The sequence below is a fragment of the Heloderma suspectum genome, chromosome 4, assembly GCF_057233095.1.
Source record: "Heloderma suspectum isolate Gila_16-S chromosome 4, 16-S_ref, whole genome shotgun sequence".
Taxonomy (NCBI): Eukaryota; Metazoa; Chordata; class Lepidosauria; order Squamata; family Helodermatidae; genus Heloderma; species Heloderma suspectum.
In genome coordinates, this window is record NC_139461.1 from 235,373,891 (window position 1) to 235,386,899 (window position 13,009).

Below are 13,009 nucleotides of genomic sequence, written 5' to 3' on the forward strand. Positions count from 1 at the left end.
ATGTATATCAGATAGAAGGGAATTGCTTTCAAATGTGGTATGTCCAGCTTGGTTCAAAGGATCCAGAAGAGCTAAAACAGCAAGGTACTTACTGGCAAGTCAGGTTGTGTCAAGTCCAGGTGAGTTGAGTCCAGTTTAAGGGTGCTGAATAGCCAGGCAAGTTAGACCAGGCAGAGTCTTCCAGGACCTTGGCTACCTCCCAGTTAGCTGAGGTTCAAGCAAGGAGAACAATTGACTCAGCAACAGTCAAAGGCTTTCTGAAGCCTTATAAAGGCCAACAGCTCAAGACCTGCAGTTAACTCCGCCCCCTCAGAGAAGTAGTTTGTTTCTTAAAGGGCTACCACCTGATTTGTAGCCTCTGGCTCCTATGGGGTGGGAGTGGTGGGGGCTGTAATGGGGAGTGTATTCTGTGCCAGAGGAGTCGGGTAGAGGCACATCCTCTTGTCTGGGAGGCCCTGGCCTAGTGGGGACTAGATTAATGGAGGGAGTCTCCTCTGCTTCTGAATTCTCTTCGGAGCCAGAGGACAGGTCAAGGCTGGGGAACGTGACAGTATGCTTGTGGAACTCAGTGCTGCATGTTTTAAAGGAGTAAAGAGGCACAAGTAAGACTCTGAAGAGGTATGAGCATTTATGAGATGACAGGAACTGCTTGGCTAAATTAGTCCTAACCTCTTCATGCCGATTATTGTTTCTGGAACAGATTCAGAGCAAGATGACTGATCTCTGCATTAGGATTAGACCAGGGACAGGTAACCTGGTGCCCTCCAGATATTTTGGACTACAACTCCCATCAGCCCTAGCCAGCATGACTAGTGATCAGGAATTACGGTAGTTGTAGTCCAAAAGAGCTGGAGGGCACCAGGTTGTCTACCCATGGATTAGACAGTTTTGGGGGAGCCCATTGTTCGAAAGGATTTTCATGCAGCATTTTTATGCTCTCCAGCTGTTCCTTTTTCCTTGCCCCCAGACCTAGCAGTGGCTAGCTTTCTTCCACACCAAGACAGTCTGAATTAATTGAACTTCTTGCAAGATACCCTTGAGAGTCACCAGACAGTGAAATGGCTATAAGGTTTTGGGCTTGGTTAGTTTTTAAAAAATGACAAAATAAGGACTTAATAGAGGCTTATGAAACTATGTATGGTGTGCAGAAAGTGGATAGGGAGACATTTTTCTCCCTCTAGGAGCAATGGAACTGAGAGTCAACCAATGAAATTCATAGGCAATAGATTTAGGATAGACAACAGAAAAATACTTCCATACACTGCATAATAAATGGAATTTACTGCCGTACGATGCGATAATGGCACCAGGTTTAGATGGCTTTAAAAAGTAATTGGACAAATTCATGGAGGATAGGCCTATCACTGGCTATTAGAGACCATGACTATATGGAACCTTCCATACAAGAGGCACTGAATACTAATAGCTGAGGAGCAACAACAGGAGAGAGCACTATAGTGTTTATGTCCTGCTTATGGGCTTCCCAGAGGCATCTGGTTGGGCCACTGGGAAACAAGTTGCTAGACTAGATGGACTTCCATCTGATCCAGCAAGGCTTTTATATTTTATGAGGGCTACTCTAGACTATTTTTCACTAGACTTAGCACAGGAATGAGTTCATACACAGTTTCAAATCTACTAGCCATAGGACATATATCTTGAGGGGTGGGCTGGAAAGAAACAATTGGGAGATCAAAGGCATAGAAGGAGATAAGGGTGGTGATAATGGGGAGCAACATTGATTAGGAAAGAAAATGGTTCAACCATATTATTGAAGTCAACCCAAAGGAAAGCTGTGACAGGTAAAATAATCTGTAGCTAGGTGGAGAATCAAAGACTGTCAGAAGGCTTGAAATGTCCAAACTAAATTGGGAATAGTATAGAAGTAAGGACAAAAAAAGGTCTTAAGGGGTGGTGATAGAGCTAGAGTCCATCTCTCTGCTGTCTGAGCACCTTAGTTGCCTCTGACCTCTCACTTTGATTAACTAGCTGACAATAGGATATTGATAAGGAATTAACCTTGAGCCCTTCTTCTTCAGTGTCAATAGAACAGGAGCCAAATACATGCCTCCAATTTGAAATCTGTGTATGTGCACAGAGATCTTGAGAAGCTATTGACATGTAAGGACAGAGAGCTAGGATCTGGGGGCAAGCAAGGAGGGCATGAATTCCAGCTTAGCGTGATGTGCGTGCAAATGAAGTCTTGCATGCTCAAGCCACAGCTTTTAAAAGATCCTGCTGTAGTGCCTCCCTCCCTCTGGTTGTGCAAACTCAAGGCTCTTGCTGTGCATAAACTTAGGATGATCCTGGCTTACACTAAGTCAGAGTTCCCCATTACATCCCAACTGGACATTCTAGTTTACCATCCTGGTTTGTCAACCAACATTAAGCAGAGTTCCCTGGTTCAGGCACATTGGGGAACTTTGCCTTCATGCAAGCCAGGATTTTCACACCACAATTTGTGTATGATGGGGTAGAGATGTAAAATTTCCAGAAAAAAGGACCCCCCTTTTGTTGTTGTTGACAAAAATAGAAAATTTGGGGAAAACGGGAAAATAAATAATACTTATTTTTTCGTGCTCTTTACAGATCTACAGTCACTTTGGGTGCAATCCTATGGCCTCTAGACAGTGGCTAGATGGCCATAGGATTTCTGGGAACCGCCTCCCTGCCCCCTCCCCCACTGCCTTGTAGGCAATGCGAATTGTCCCTGGGCTCCGGGCTTGTAAGAGCAGCACAGAGCGGGGCAAAAGGGGGCGTTCCCAAGGGTGGGGAGTGCAGAAGTGCTGGTATGATGCTTCCTATGCATCATCTGGCCTCCCCACCCCATGCTCCGACATCCCATGCTCCGACATCCCATGGCTAGACAGCTGAAATCAGCCATCTATCCACAAATGCAGGGCGGCTGGAGTGCAGAGGAGAGGGCCAAGCTCCTCCTGCCGCGCATTGGATAAGGGGTCACCTCTGAGTTCAGAGGCAGCCGTCTATCTCAATAGGATTGCTCCCTTTGTTGCTTTAGGACAGTCTTCTCCAACCTGATGCCCTCTAGATATTTTGGTTTTCTACTCCTATCAGGCAGCATGGTCAATGGTCAAGAATGCTGGCCAGTGTAGTCCAAAACATCTGGAGGCCATCAGGTTGGGGAAGGTTGCTCTAGGAACATAAAATAGCCTCTATGTTCCTAAAGTTCTGTTACGTATAACTTGGTTTGCTCATAAAATTATCATATTTAAAAACATTTAAAAGTAAATTACAAAAATAATGTGAAATTAATGTCTGAATAAACTATACTTTTAAATTGAATATACCAAACACTGTAATTTTATGAGCAAACCAAGTGATACATAACATATTTTTGCTTCCTATTTTATGTCTGACCAGACAGAACTTCAGTAAGTAGTCCCTGAAACATCTAAATTGTCTTAGAAGTCAGAAGAATCAGGAAGAACTAGAGGCATAGGAAGATTGGTGTACTGCATTTGTTCCTGTTTGTGAGGAAGTTTAGGTAACTTCCTAAACCTGTTCCGGTTTACTCTGGTGACAGCAGTTAATGGTTTTATAGCTGAGGCAGCATTCCCTAGCAGTAAATCTAATTGAGAACTTTATTAAAAACTGTGGCAGTGAGTTCTATAGACCCAAGCTTCACAGTTAATTAAAAAAAGAAACATAGGTAGGATAACCCATATCCTGTACTGTCACATCTAGTGACAGTGATGAGATAACATACAGTGATCTTATTTTTATATATGAGCTTTATATTAGAACTACATCAATTGACTCCTATAGCATCTAACTAGAACAAGCTCAGAAACACAGGACTCTGTAGAACAAAACTCAGACTGTCAAGAATGCATATTTTCTTCCATATTATGATATGGTGACTCTACTCGCATCTTGGGAAATTGAGCATGACTTGGAGTATTCCCAAATGACTGTTGGTAAAAGATATATTCGATCAATAATTTTAATAAGGAATGGAAGAAACAACTATGCTGGGAATCTTGAAGAGGACTAACCCCCCTCCCCCCCATCCGCGGCGTCATTATTTCCAGACATTTTACATCTCTAGTCTTTCTATAACAGTCTTCTTATGACGTAGTTTTTAGAAATCATTTAGGAGGAGTAAAGGCTGGGTAACAATATATAAATACCTTGTCTTAAATTATATATAAAAAATCATAATCCAAACTTAATTTTTTCCAGTTTTTCAGAAAAATATTGTCCTTGGGGAAACGTGTTTTTTCACCAAACTTTTCTGTGGCCAGGGGGCTTTCACACCTCTGTGATGGGGTGGGGTGAGAGAGAAGCATGCAGTCATGGCTTGCATCATCATCATCAATTACATTTCTATACTGCCCAATAGCCAAAGCTCTATGGGAGGTTTACAAAGATTAAAAACATTAAAAATATAGTATACAGAGATTAAAAAACATTTACATAAACACATGAACAGACAATATACACAAAACAACATATATCTAAAACAACTTCAAACATGCAACCTCAAAACAAACAACCATAACCATAAGACATTCCAGGATCAATTAAAACTTATCATATGCTGCCAAATGCCTGGGAGAAAAGGAAGGTCTTAACCTGGTGCTGAAAAGATAACAATGTTGGTGTGAGGCGGGCCTCATTGTGGAGATCATTCCACCATTTCGGAGCCACCACTGAGAAGTCCCTTAAATCGGGATCTGAAACATATAAGCAGCCAGTGTAAGCGGGCTAGAGTTGGTCTTATACGTTTGGACCTTCTGGTCCCCGTTATCAATCTGGCCGCTGCATTTTGCATGAGCTGCAGCTTCTGAACCATCTTCAAAGGCAGCCCCATGCAAAGTGCATTGCAGTAATCTAACTTGGAGATTACCAGAGCATAGACAACCCAAGCCAGGTTATCCCTATCCAGATAGGGGCGTAGCTAGGCCACCAACTGAAGTTGGTAGAAGGCACTCTGTGCCACTGAGGCCACCTGAGTCTCAAGTGACAAAGATGGTTCCAGGAGAACCCCCAAGCTACAGACCTGCTTCTTCAGGGGGAGTGCAACCCCATCGAGAACAGGTTGAGCACCCTCCATCCGGTCAGCAGAACCACCCACCAACAGCATCTCAGTCTTGTCTGGATTGAGTTTCAGTTTATTAGCCCTCATCCAGTCCATTGTTGCAGCCAGGCACTGATTCAGCACATCCACAGCCTCACCTGAGGAAAATGAATAGGAGAAATAGAGGTGCATGTCATAAGCGTACTAATGACAACGCACTCCAAAACTCCAGGTGACCGCACTCGGCAGATTCATGTAGATGTTAAATAGCATGGGGGACACAACTGACCCTTGTGGAACCCCATACTGGAGAATCCACGGGGCTGAGCAATATTCCCCAAGTACCACCTTCTGGAGCCAACCATCCAAGCAGGAGCGAAACCACTGCAATGCAGTGCCTCCCACTCCCAGCTCAGACAATTGTCCCAGAAAGATACCATGGTCCAGTATTGAAAGCCACCAAGAGATCAAGGAGAATCAACTTGTTGATTCTCCTTGATCTCTTGGTGGCTTTCAATACTGGACCATGGTATCTTTCTGACACTTCTCCATCTCTCTCCCGACATATGTCATCATGCAGGGTGACCAAGGCTGTCTCTGTGCCCAAACCTGGCCTGAACCCTGACTGAAATGGATCTAGGTAATTGGTGTCATCCAAGAGTGTCTGGAGCTGGTTGGCAACCACCCGCTCAAGAACCTTGACCAGGAAAGGAACATTTGCCACTGGCCTAAAATTACTAAGATTAGGGTCTAGGGAGGGTTTCTTCAGGAGCAGTGTCTCACTACCACCTTTTTGAGGTGGCCCGGGACCACTCCCTCTTGCAAGGAGGCATTAATCACCCCCCTGGCCCAGCCAGCTGTTCCTTCCCTGCCAGTTTTTATAAGCCAAGAGGGGCAAGGATCCAGTACGGAAATGGTTGCACGAACCTGTCCAAGCACCTTGTAAATGTCCTTGAGCTGCAGCAACTGAAACTCATCCAGGACAGCAGGACAAGTCTGTGCTTTGGATACCTCACCAGATTCACCTGCTATAACACTGGAGTCTAAGTCCCAGTAGATGCAAGAGATCTTATCCTGGAAGTGCCTAGCAAATGCTTACGGTGGGCCTCAGACGGGTCTACAGTGTCCTTAGGGCTGGCATGTAAAAGCCCCCAGAGACTGTGAACAGCTCTGCTGAGTGGCAGATAGAAGATTCAATAGAGGCAGCAAGATGATGGTTTTTTGCTGCCCTCGCCACCCCTGAATATACTTTACCATAGGCACATACCAGCATTTGATTGCATCCACTAGGAGTTCTTCTCCATCTGTACTCAAGCTATCTCCTATTTTGTTTCATCGCTCTCAGCTCCAGGGTATACCATGGAGCAGTACGAGCTCTACTCAGCAGAGGGCACTCAGGAGCAATCATGTCAACCACCTGGGTCATTTCTGCATTCCACAGATCAACCAGGGTTTCAACAGGAACCTTGCCATATCAGCCTCCCCAGAATCCTCTGGAAACCATCCAGATCCATTAGCCTCTGGGGGCAGACCATTTTAATAGGTAGAAGAAATGGAGTAGCACTCATAGTCAACAAAAGGGTGGAAAAAGCAATACTGGGGTACAATCTCAAAAATGACAATGATCTCAGTACAAATCCAAGGCAAACTATTCAACATCATAGTAATTCAAGTCTATGCCCCAACCACTGAGGCCGAAGAAGCTGAGGTTGATCAGTTCTATGAAGACCTACAACACCTTCTAGAACTAACACCAAAAAAAGATGTCCTCTTCATCATAGGGGATTGGAATGCTAAAGTAGGAAGTCAAGAAATCACCAGGATAACAGGCAAGCATGGCCTTGGTGTACAAAATGAGGCAGGACAAAGGCTAATAGAGTTTTGCCAAGAGAACACGCTGATCATAGCAAACCCTCTTTTTCAACAGCACAAGAGACGACTCTACACATGGACATCACCAGATGGTCAATATCGAAATCAGATTGATTATGTCCTTTGCAGCCAAAGATGGAGAAGCTCTATACAGTCAGTCAAAACAAGACCTGGAGCTGACTGTGGCTCAGATCATGAGCTGCTTCTTGCAAAATTTCGGCTTAAATTGAAGAACGTAGGGAAAACCAGCAAACCATTCAGGTATGACCTAAATCATATCCCTTATGAATATACAGTGGAGGTGAGGAATAGATTTCAGGGATTAGACCTGATAGACAGAGTGCCTGAGGAACTATGGACGGAGGTCCGTAACATTGTTCAGGAGGCAGCAACTCAATCCATCCCAAAGAAAAAGAAATGCAAGAAAGCAAAGTGGCTGTCTGATGAGGCTTTACAAATAGCTGAGGAAAGAAGGGAAACAAAAAGCATGAGAGAAAGGGGAAGATATATCCAACTGAATGCAGAGTTCCAGAGAATAGCAAGGAGAGACAAGAAGGCCTTCTTAAATGAACAATGCAAAGAAATCGAGGAAATCAATAGAATGGGAAAGACTAGAGATCTTTTCAAGAAAATCAGAGATCTCAAGGGAGCGTTTTGTGCAAAGACGGGCATGATAAAGGACAAAGAAGGCAGGGACCTAACAGAAGCAGATGAGATTAAGAAGAGGTGGAAAGAATACACAGAAGAACTATACAGGAAAGATCTGAATGTCCCTGATAGCCATGATAGTGCGGTCACTGAACATGAGCCGGACATCCTCGAGGGTGAAGTCAAGTGGACCTTAGGAAGCATTACTAACAACAAAGCTAGTGGAGATGACAGTATTCCAATTGAGCTATTTTAAGATCCTAAAAGATGATGCTGTTAAAGTGCTGCAGTCAATATGCCAACAAGTTTGGAACACTCAGCAATGGCCACAAGACTGGAAAAGGTCAGTTTACATTCCAATTCCAAAGAAGGGCAACGCCAAAGAGTGTTCAAACTACCGTACAATTGCACTCATTTCACATGCCAGCAAGGTGATGCTCAAAAGCCTACAAGCTAGGCTTCAGCAGCATGTGAACCGAGAACGATTGGAAGTACAAGCGGGGTTTCGAAGAGGCAGAAGAACTAGAGATCAAATTGCCAACATTCGCTGGATCATGGAGAAAGCAAGAGAATTCCAGAAAAACGTCTATTTCTGCTTCATTGACTACGCTAAAGCCTTGTGTGGATCACAACCAACTGTGGCAAATTCTTCAAGAGATGGGAGTAGCAGACCACCTTACCTGTTTCCTGAGAAACCTGTACGAGGGTCAAGAAGCAACAGTAAAAACCGGACAGGGAACAACCGATTGGTTCAAAATTGGGAAAGAGTATGACAAGGCTGCATATTGTCACCCTGCTTATTTAATTTATATGCAGAGTACATCATGAGAAACGCTGGGTTGGATGAATCACAGGTCGGAATTAAGATTGCCAGGGGAATGATCAACAACCTCAGATACGCAGATGATACCACCCTAATGGCAGAAAGCGAAGCGAATCTAAAGAGCCTCTTGTTGAGGGTGAAAGAGGAGAGTGCAAAAACTGGTTTGAAACTCAACATTAAAAAACTAACATCATGGCAACTGGCCCTATCACTTCCTGGCATATGGAAGGGGAAGAAATGGAAGCAATGACAGATTTTATTTTCTTGGGCTCCAAGATCACCGCAGACGGTGACTGTAGCCATGAAATTAAAAGACGCTTGCTCCTTGGGAGGAAAGCTATGGCACACCTAGACAGCACAGTAAGAAGCAGAGACATCACCTTGCCGACAAAGCAAATAATTTTAGTGTATAATCATAGCGTATAATCAAAGCTATGGTTTTCCCAGTAGCAACGTATGGCTTTGAGAGCTGGACTATAAGGAAGGCTGAGCGCCGAAGAATTGATGCTTTCGAACTGTGGTGCTAGAGAAGACTTACAAGTCCCCTGGACTGCAAGGAGGTCAAATCAGTCAATCCTAAAGAAAATCAACCCTGAGTGCTCATTGGAAGGACAGATACTGAAGCTGAAGCTCAAATATTTTGGCCACCCAATGCGAAGACAAAACTCACTGGAAAAGACCCTGATGCTGGAAAGACTGAAGGCAAAAGGAGAAGGGGATGGTAGAGGATGAGATGGCTAGATAGCATCACCAATGCAATTAATATGGACTTGAGCACACTCTGGGAGAGAGTGCAGGACAGGACGGCCTGGTGTGCTATGGTCCATGGGGTCACGAAGAGTCGGACACGACTGAACGACTGAACAACAACCCTTGCAGAGGGAGAAAACTGCTGTAAGTCTAAACCTCAGCAGGTAATGAACTGACCATGACAAGGGGACTGATGCAAAGTCCCCCACCTTCAGACCACCATCTCCACGTCCAGTTGAGAAAACCATGTCTAGAGTATGCCCCAATACATGTATCGGGCTGATGACATGTTGGGAAAGTTGCATGGTCGTCATGGAGGCCATGAAATCCTGCGCTTCCCCAGGCAAGGTAACCTCAGAGTGAATGTTGACATCCCCCAGAACCAAGGGTCTGGGGGATCGCAACAGCGCAACTGAGACCACCTCTGTCAGCTCAGATAGGGAGTCTGTTGAGCAGCAGGGTGGGCAGTAAACCAACAGAATCCTTAATCTGTCCCACTGGCCCAACACAAGGTGGAAACACTCCAAACCAGTAATCACATGGACAGGGAACCTGCAGAGGGAGATGGAATTCCTATAGACCACAGCAACCCCCCCCTCCCTGGCCTTCAGGTCTTCCCTGATGCTGAACCAAGTACCCCAGTGGGCAGAGCTGGGAGAGACTAACTCCTCTCTGCTCACCCACCCAGGTCTCAGTTATGCATGCCAGATCGGCCACCTCATCCACTATTAACTCATGGATGAAGTCTTATTTTGAACTGATCTGGCATTTAAAAGCAGCATCTGGAGACCTGAGGGCAGGCTGATAGGGCAACCACCATGCCTGTGGCTGGTAGGAGGGCTCAAACACGGCACAGCCATTAACTGTCTGGGCTGTGATCCCCTAACTTGGCTAGCCCTCCTCCCAATGCCATATCTCCCTTGACCGGTAACCACACTAATTGGGGCCCCCTCAAGTATCCCAGCTTGGCCATATATCCTCTGTCCCAGGCACATAACATGTTCCTAAGCAAAAAAAAACCCCAACAACCAACCCCCACATGTAGAAGCTGCAAAACCAGTGCTAGGGGGGTGGCCCTTGCCCTTGTGTCTCCCCTGAAGAGTCTCCCCCCACCAAAGGGGTGACCCCACCTTTTGGCGGTGGTGCTGCTGCCCCGTGTCAGAGCTGGGCAGATAAGAGTCTTCACAGGGAACTTGGGCCCAGCGGGCTCGAATCAGCAGTAATTAGGCTGGGGGAGGGTTTTTGTTTTTTTGACAATTACAATTCAATGTAACCAGTTTCTTGAGCAAGGGCTTCACAACTGGGTGTGTGACACTTGGATTCTTGATTGCTATCTCCCCTCCCTCCCATAGTTCCTGTGATGGGAGTTGGGTGGCGGCGGCAGCAGTCTTTGCTGGAGCTGGATCAAGACACAATCGAGGACAGCCTTAATGCTATCTCTTCTCCCTGACATCTGCTATCATAAAACCACTGATGTTTCCATTTTGAGATAACACATTTTAGATTTTGTTTTGCCTTCTGGTTTATAATGAGCCAGCACACAATTAAGTCAAGTATAAGGACATACGTGCCACTTTCCCCTAGAAACAGAATTGGCTTTCTGATTCAGAGGCACCTAAGCAGTTGGTAGCCATGGCTTGTCAGATTTTGTCCTGGTCCCCATGAATTAGCCTGCCCAAGCCTATGAACTGAGTTGTGTGGGTCAGAGTACCTGAAGGACTTGGCCAGAATCCAGTGGGGTGGTGATAGGTTGAAGTGAAATCTGGTGTTCTTTGAGTGCTAAGGTAGCACCATAATCAGCTCCAGGGCGTTGATCACCCCCCTCCACACACACACCTTTTGCTGGTAGATAGCACCGAAGTCAGAGCTCAGAGGCCAGGCTGCCATGGTGGGGACAGTTTGTTTAATTAATTGTTTTGCCTGATTTCCATAACAAACTGGTGGCTTGTTGTCAGTGTGGCCTGATCATTCATTACCGTTAATTAGATATGGATCTCCCGAAAGGCAGCAGAGAGTGATGGACGAGCCTCCTGACACGTGCTATTATGCATTAGCATTTTCTCAATACATTCGATAGATCATCTCTCTCCTCTTTTTGAAGATATTTTAAATAAAATATTAGCTGATCCATCAGTGAGATTTATGTCCCCGCCGCCCCCGCTTCACTGCCTTGCATGCTCAGTCTCATCAGGCTGGGCAGGAACCAGTTCGTTATTTATTTCCAGCACCTCAATTTGCAAGCCTCCAGATAGTGACCAGAAATGTGGAGTGAACCTCTTTGCCCTCAACTGCTCATCTGCACTTTATTATCTATGGGCATCATCCTGTCTTTGTGAAACAGGGTGATTTGTCTAAAGCAACCTCAGGAGACAGTGGCAGCACAAGGAGCTAAACTCATCTGTTCTGTCCATGGTCTCTTTTCTCCTCCCTTATAAGTGCCCTCAACCTTTTAACTGAGACCTTGTTTTTTGAACTTTCAGTGGTATTAAAAAGTGCTGATGCTAACTTGCTTGCTGGCTTTGAGCCAGGCCTCCCGCCCGCAGCCTGTTTTCTTGCCAGGGTTCTGTCCTGGCACAAGTGAAAAAAATAATATCTGTGTGTCCATTCCAGAGTAGTTGCAGCTGGCGCACTGCTATCTCTGTATATGGGAGTGTCCGTCACACTGATTCTTAACCTCACTATTTTGACAGACTCCTTGGGACCACAAATTCCAGGATAGAAAATGCTGGAGAGTGCTAGTGCTAGTAGTGGGGGGTACTGTTGGATTTTACTTGGGCTTAGGGAGGCCATAATTTGCTTCTTAGGTGGAACATCCCATGCAAAGTATTGCTCTTCCCCCCAAAGCAGGACCACAAAGAGCTGGGTGGGTGCATGTGTGTGTATGTTATGCCTTTGATCGATCTGTCTGCATGATGTTTGCACACTTACAGTAATGGCGCCACCTCCACCTTCCAAGTCAGCAGAGCTGTTGACCTCCAGTCCCTGAATCCCAGCCTCTCTTTCACTGAGTACTAGGGCCAATGTAACTCTACACCTGAGCCTATGGCCTCCTAATGTAAGCCCTTATAGATCTGTTTGGGCTGTGCCTGTGTCTCCCTCTCTCAGGCCAGGAAAATGACAAAATAATGCAGCTGCCCTGACTTCATTACCAGAGTGTTTAACAAACCTGACACCCTCCTTCACTGCACTAAGTGTGACGTTAACCTTTGACCTCCCCAGGCTGTATTGACAGTGTCAAAGGACAGCCAGGACAGGCACACACCAGTCAATCTTAATCGGTTTCTCAGCTCTCAGCTGGGATCAAGGAACCATTAAAAACCAAGCAGGGGGTTTCAAGCAGCACTAGCACAGGGGAAATAAGAACATGGGCTATGCCTGTACTGGCTAATTCCAAAAATCAATCTGTGCTCTAGAAAGGGGTACCTCCCTTTACAAGTCAGCTCAAGATGATGTGACATTATCTTTAAGAGATTGAATTTTACTTGGGAATCCTAATGTTTTCTATCTTTTCTCCAAATTTGGAGGTGTTCATCCTCAGTAAAAAAAGGTTGATATTGCCACAAAGCTCAATATGTGCTTTCGATATGCGAATAGGTCTAAGAAATGAGAGATAAATGGCCCAATCCAGGAAAAGTGATATACAAGCAGAAGGGGGTTTCCATGCTCACAGCTGGTGTGGTAGCAAGTGTGCAGCTATATCTGATGCTTATTTAATCACCACCAAAATGACTGAATGAGTCTTTTGATATGAATAGAAATGCTCACACCCACTTGGAGTCACTGGTGTGCAGCAAGAGCTGAATTGGAGCTCAAGTCTTGGTTTTTTTATTTATACACTTAATAAACCAATTCTCATGAATGGAAAGTTACTAGGT

The 13,009-nt window shown here is 45.2% G+C and overlaps 2 protein-coding genes across 2 annotated transcripts in view; one reads left to right on the forward strand and one right to left on the reverse strand.

Annotated features, from left to right (window-relative positions):
* ARMH1 (armadillo like helical domain containing 1) overlaps positions 1 to 172 on the reverse strand; it is a 42,412-nt gene extending 42,240 nt beyond the window's left edge. Inside the window, exon 1 of the mRNA XM_084852728.1 lies at positions 93 to 172. The gene's annotated coding sequence lies outside the window, so the exon portion shown is untranslated. The remainder of the gene's footprint in view (positions 1 to 92) is intronic.
* The window catches only part of TMEM53 (transmembrane protein 53), a 30,284-nt gene that overhangs the window by 10,213 nt on the left and 7,062 nt on the right, over positions 1 to 13,009 (forward strand). The window lies entirely within an intron of this gene.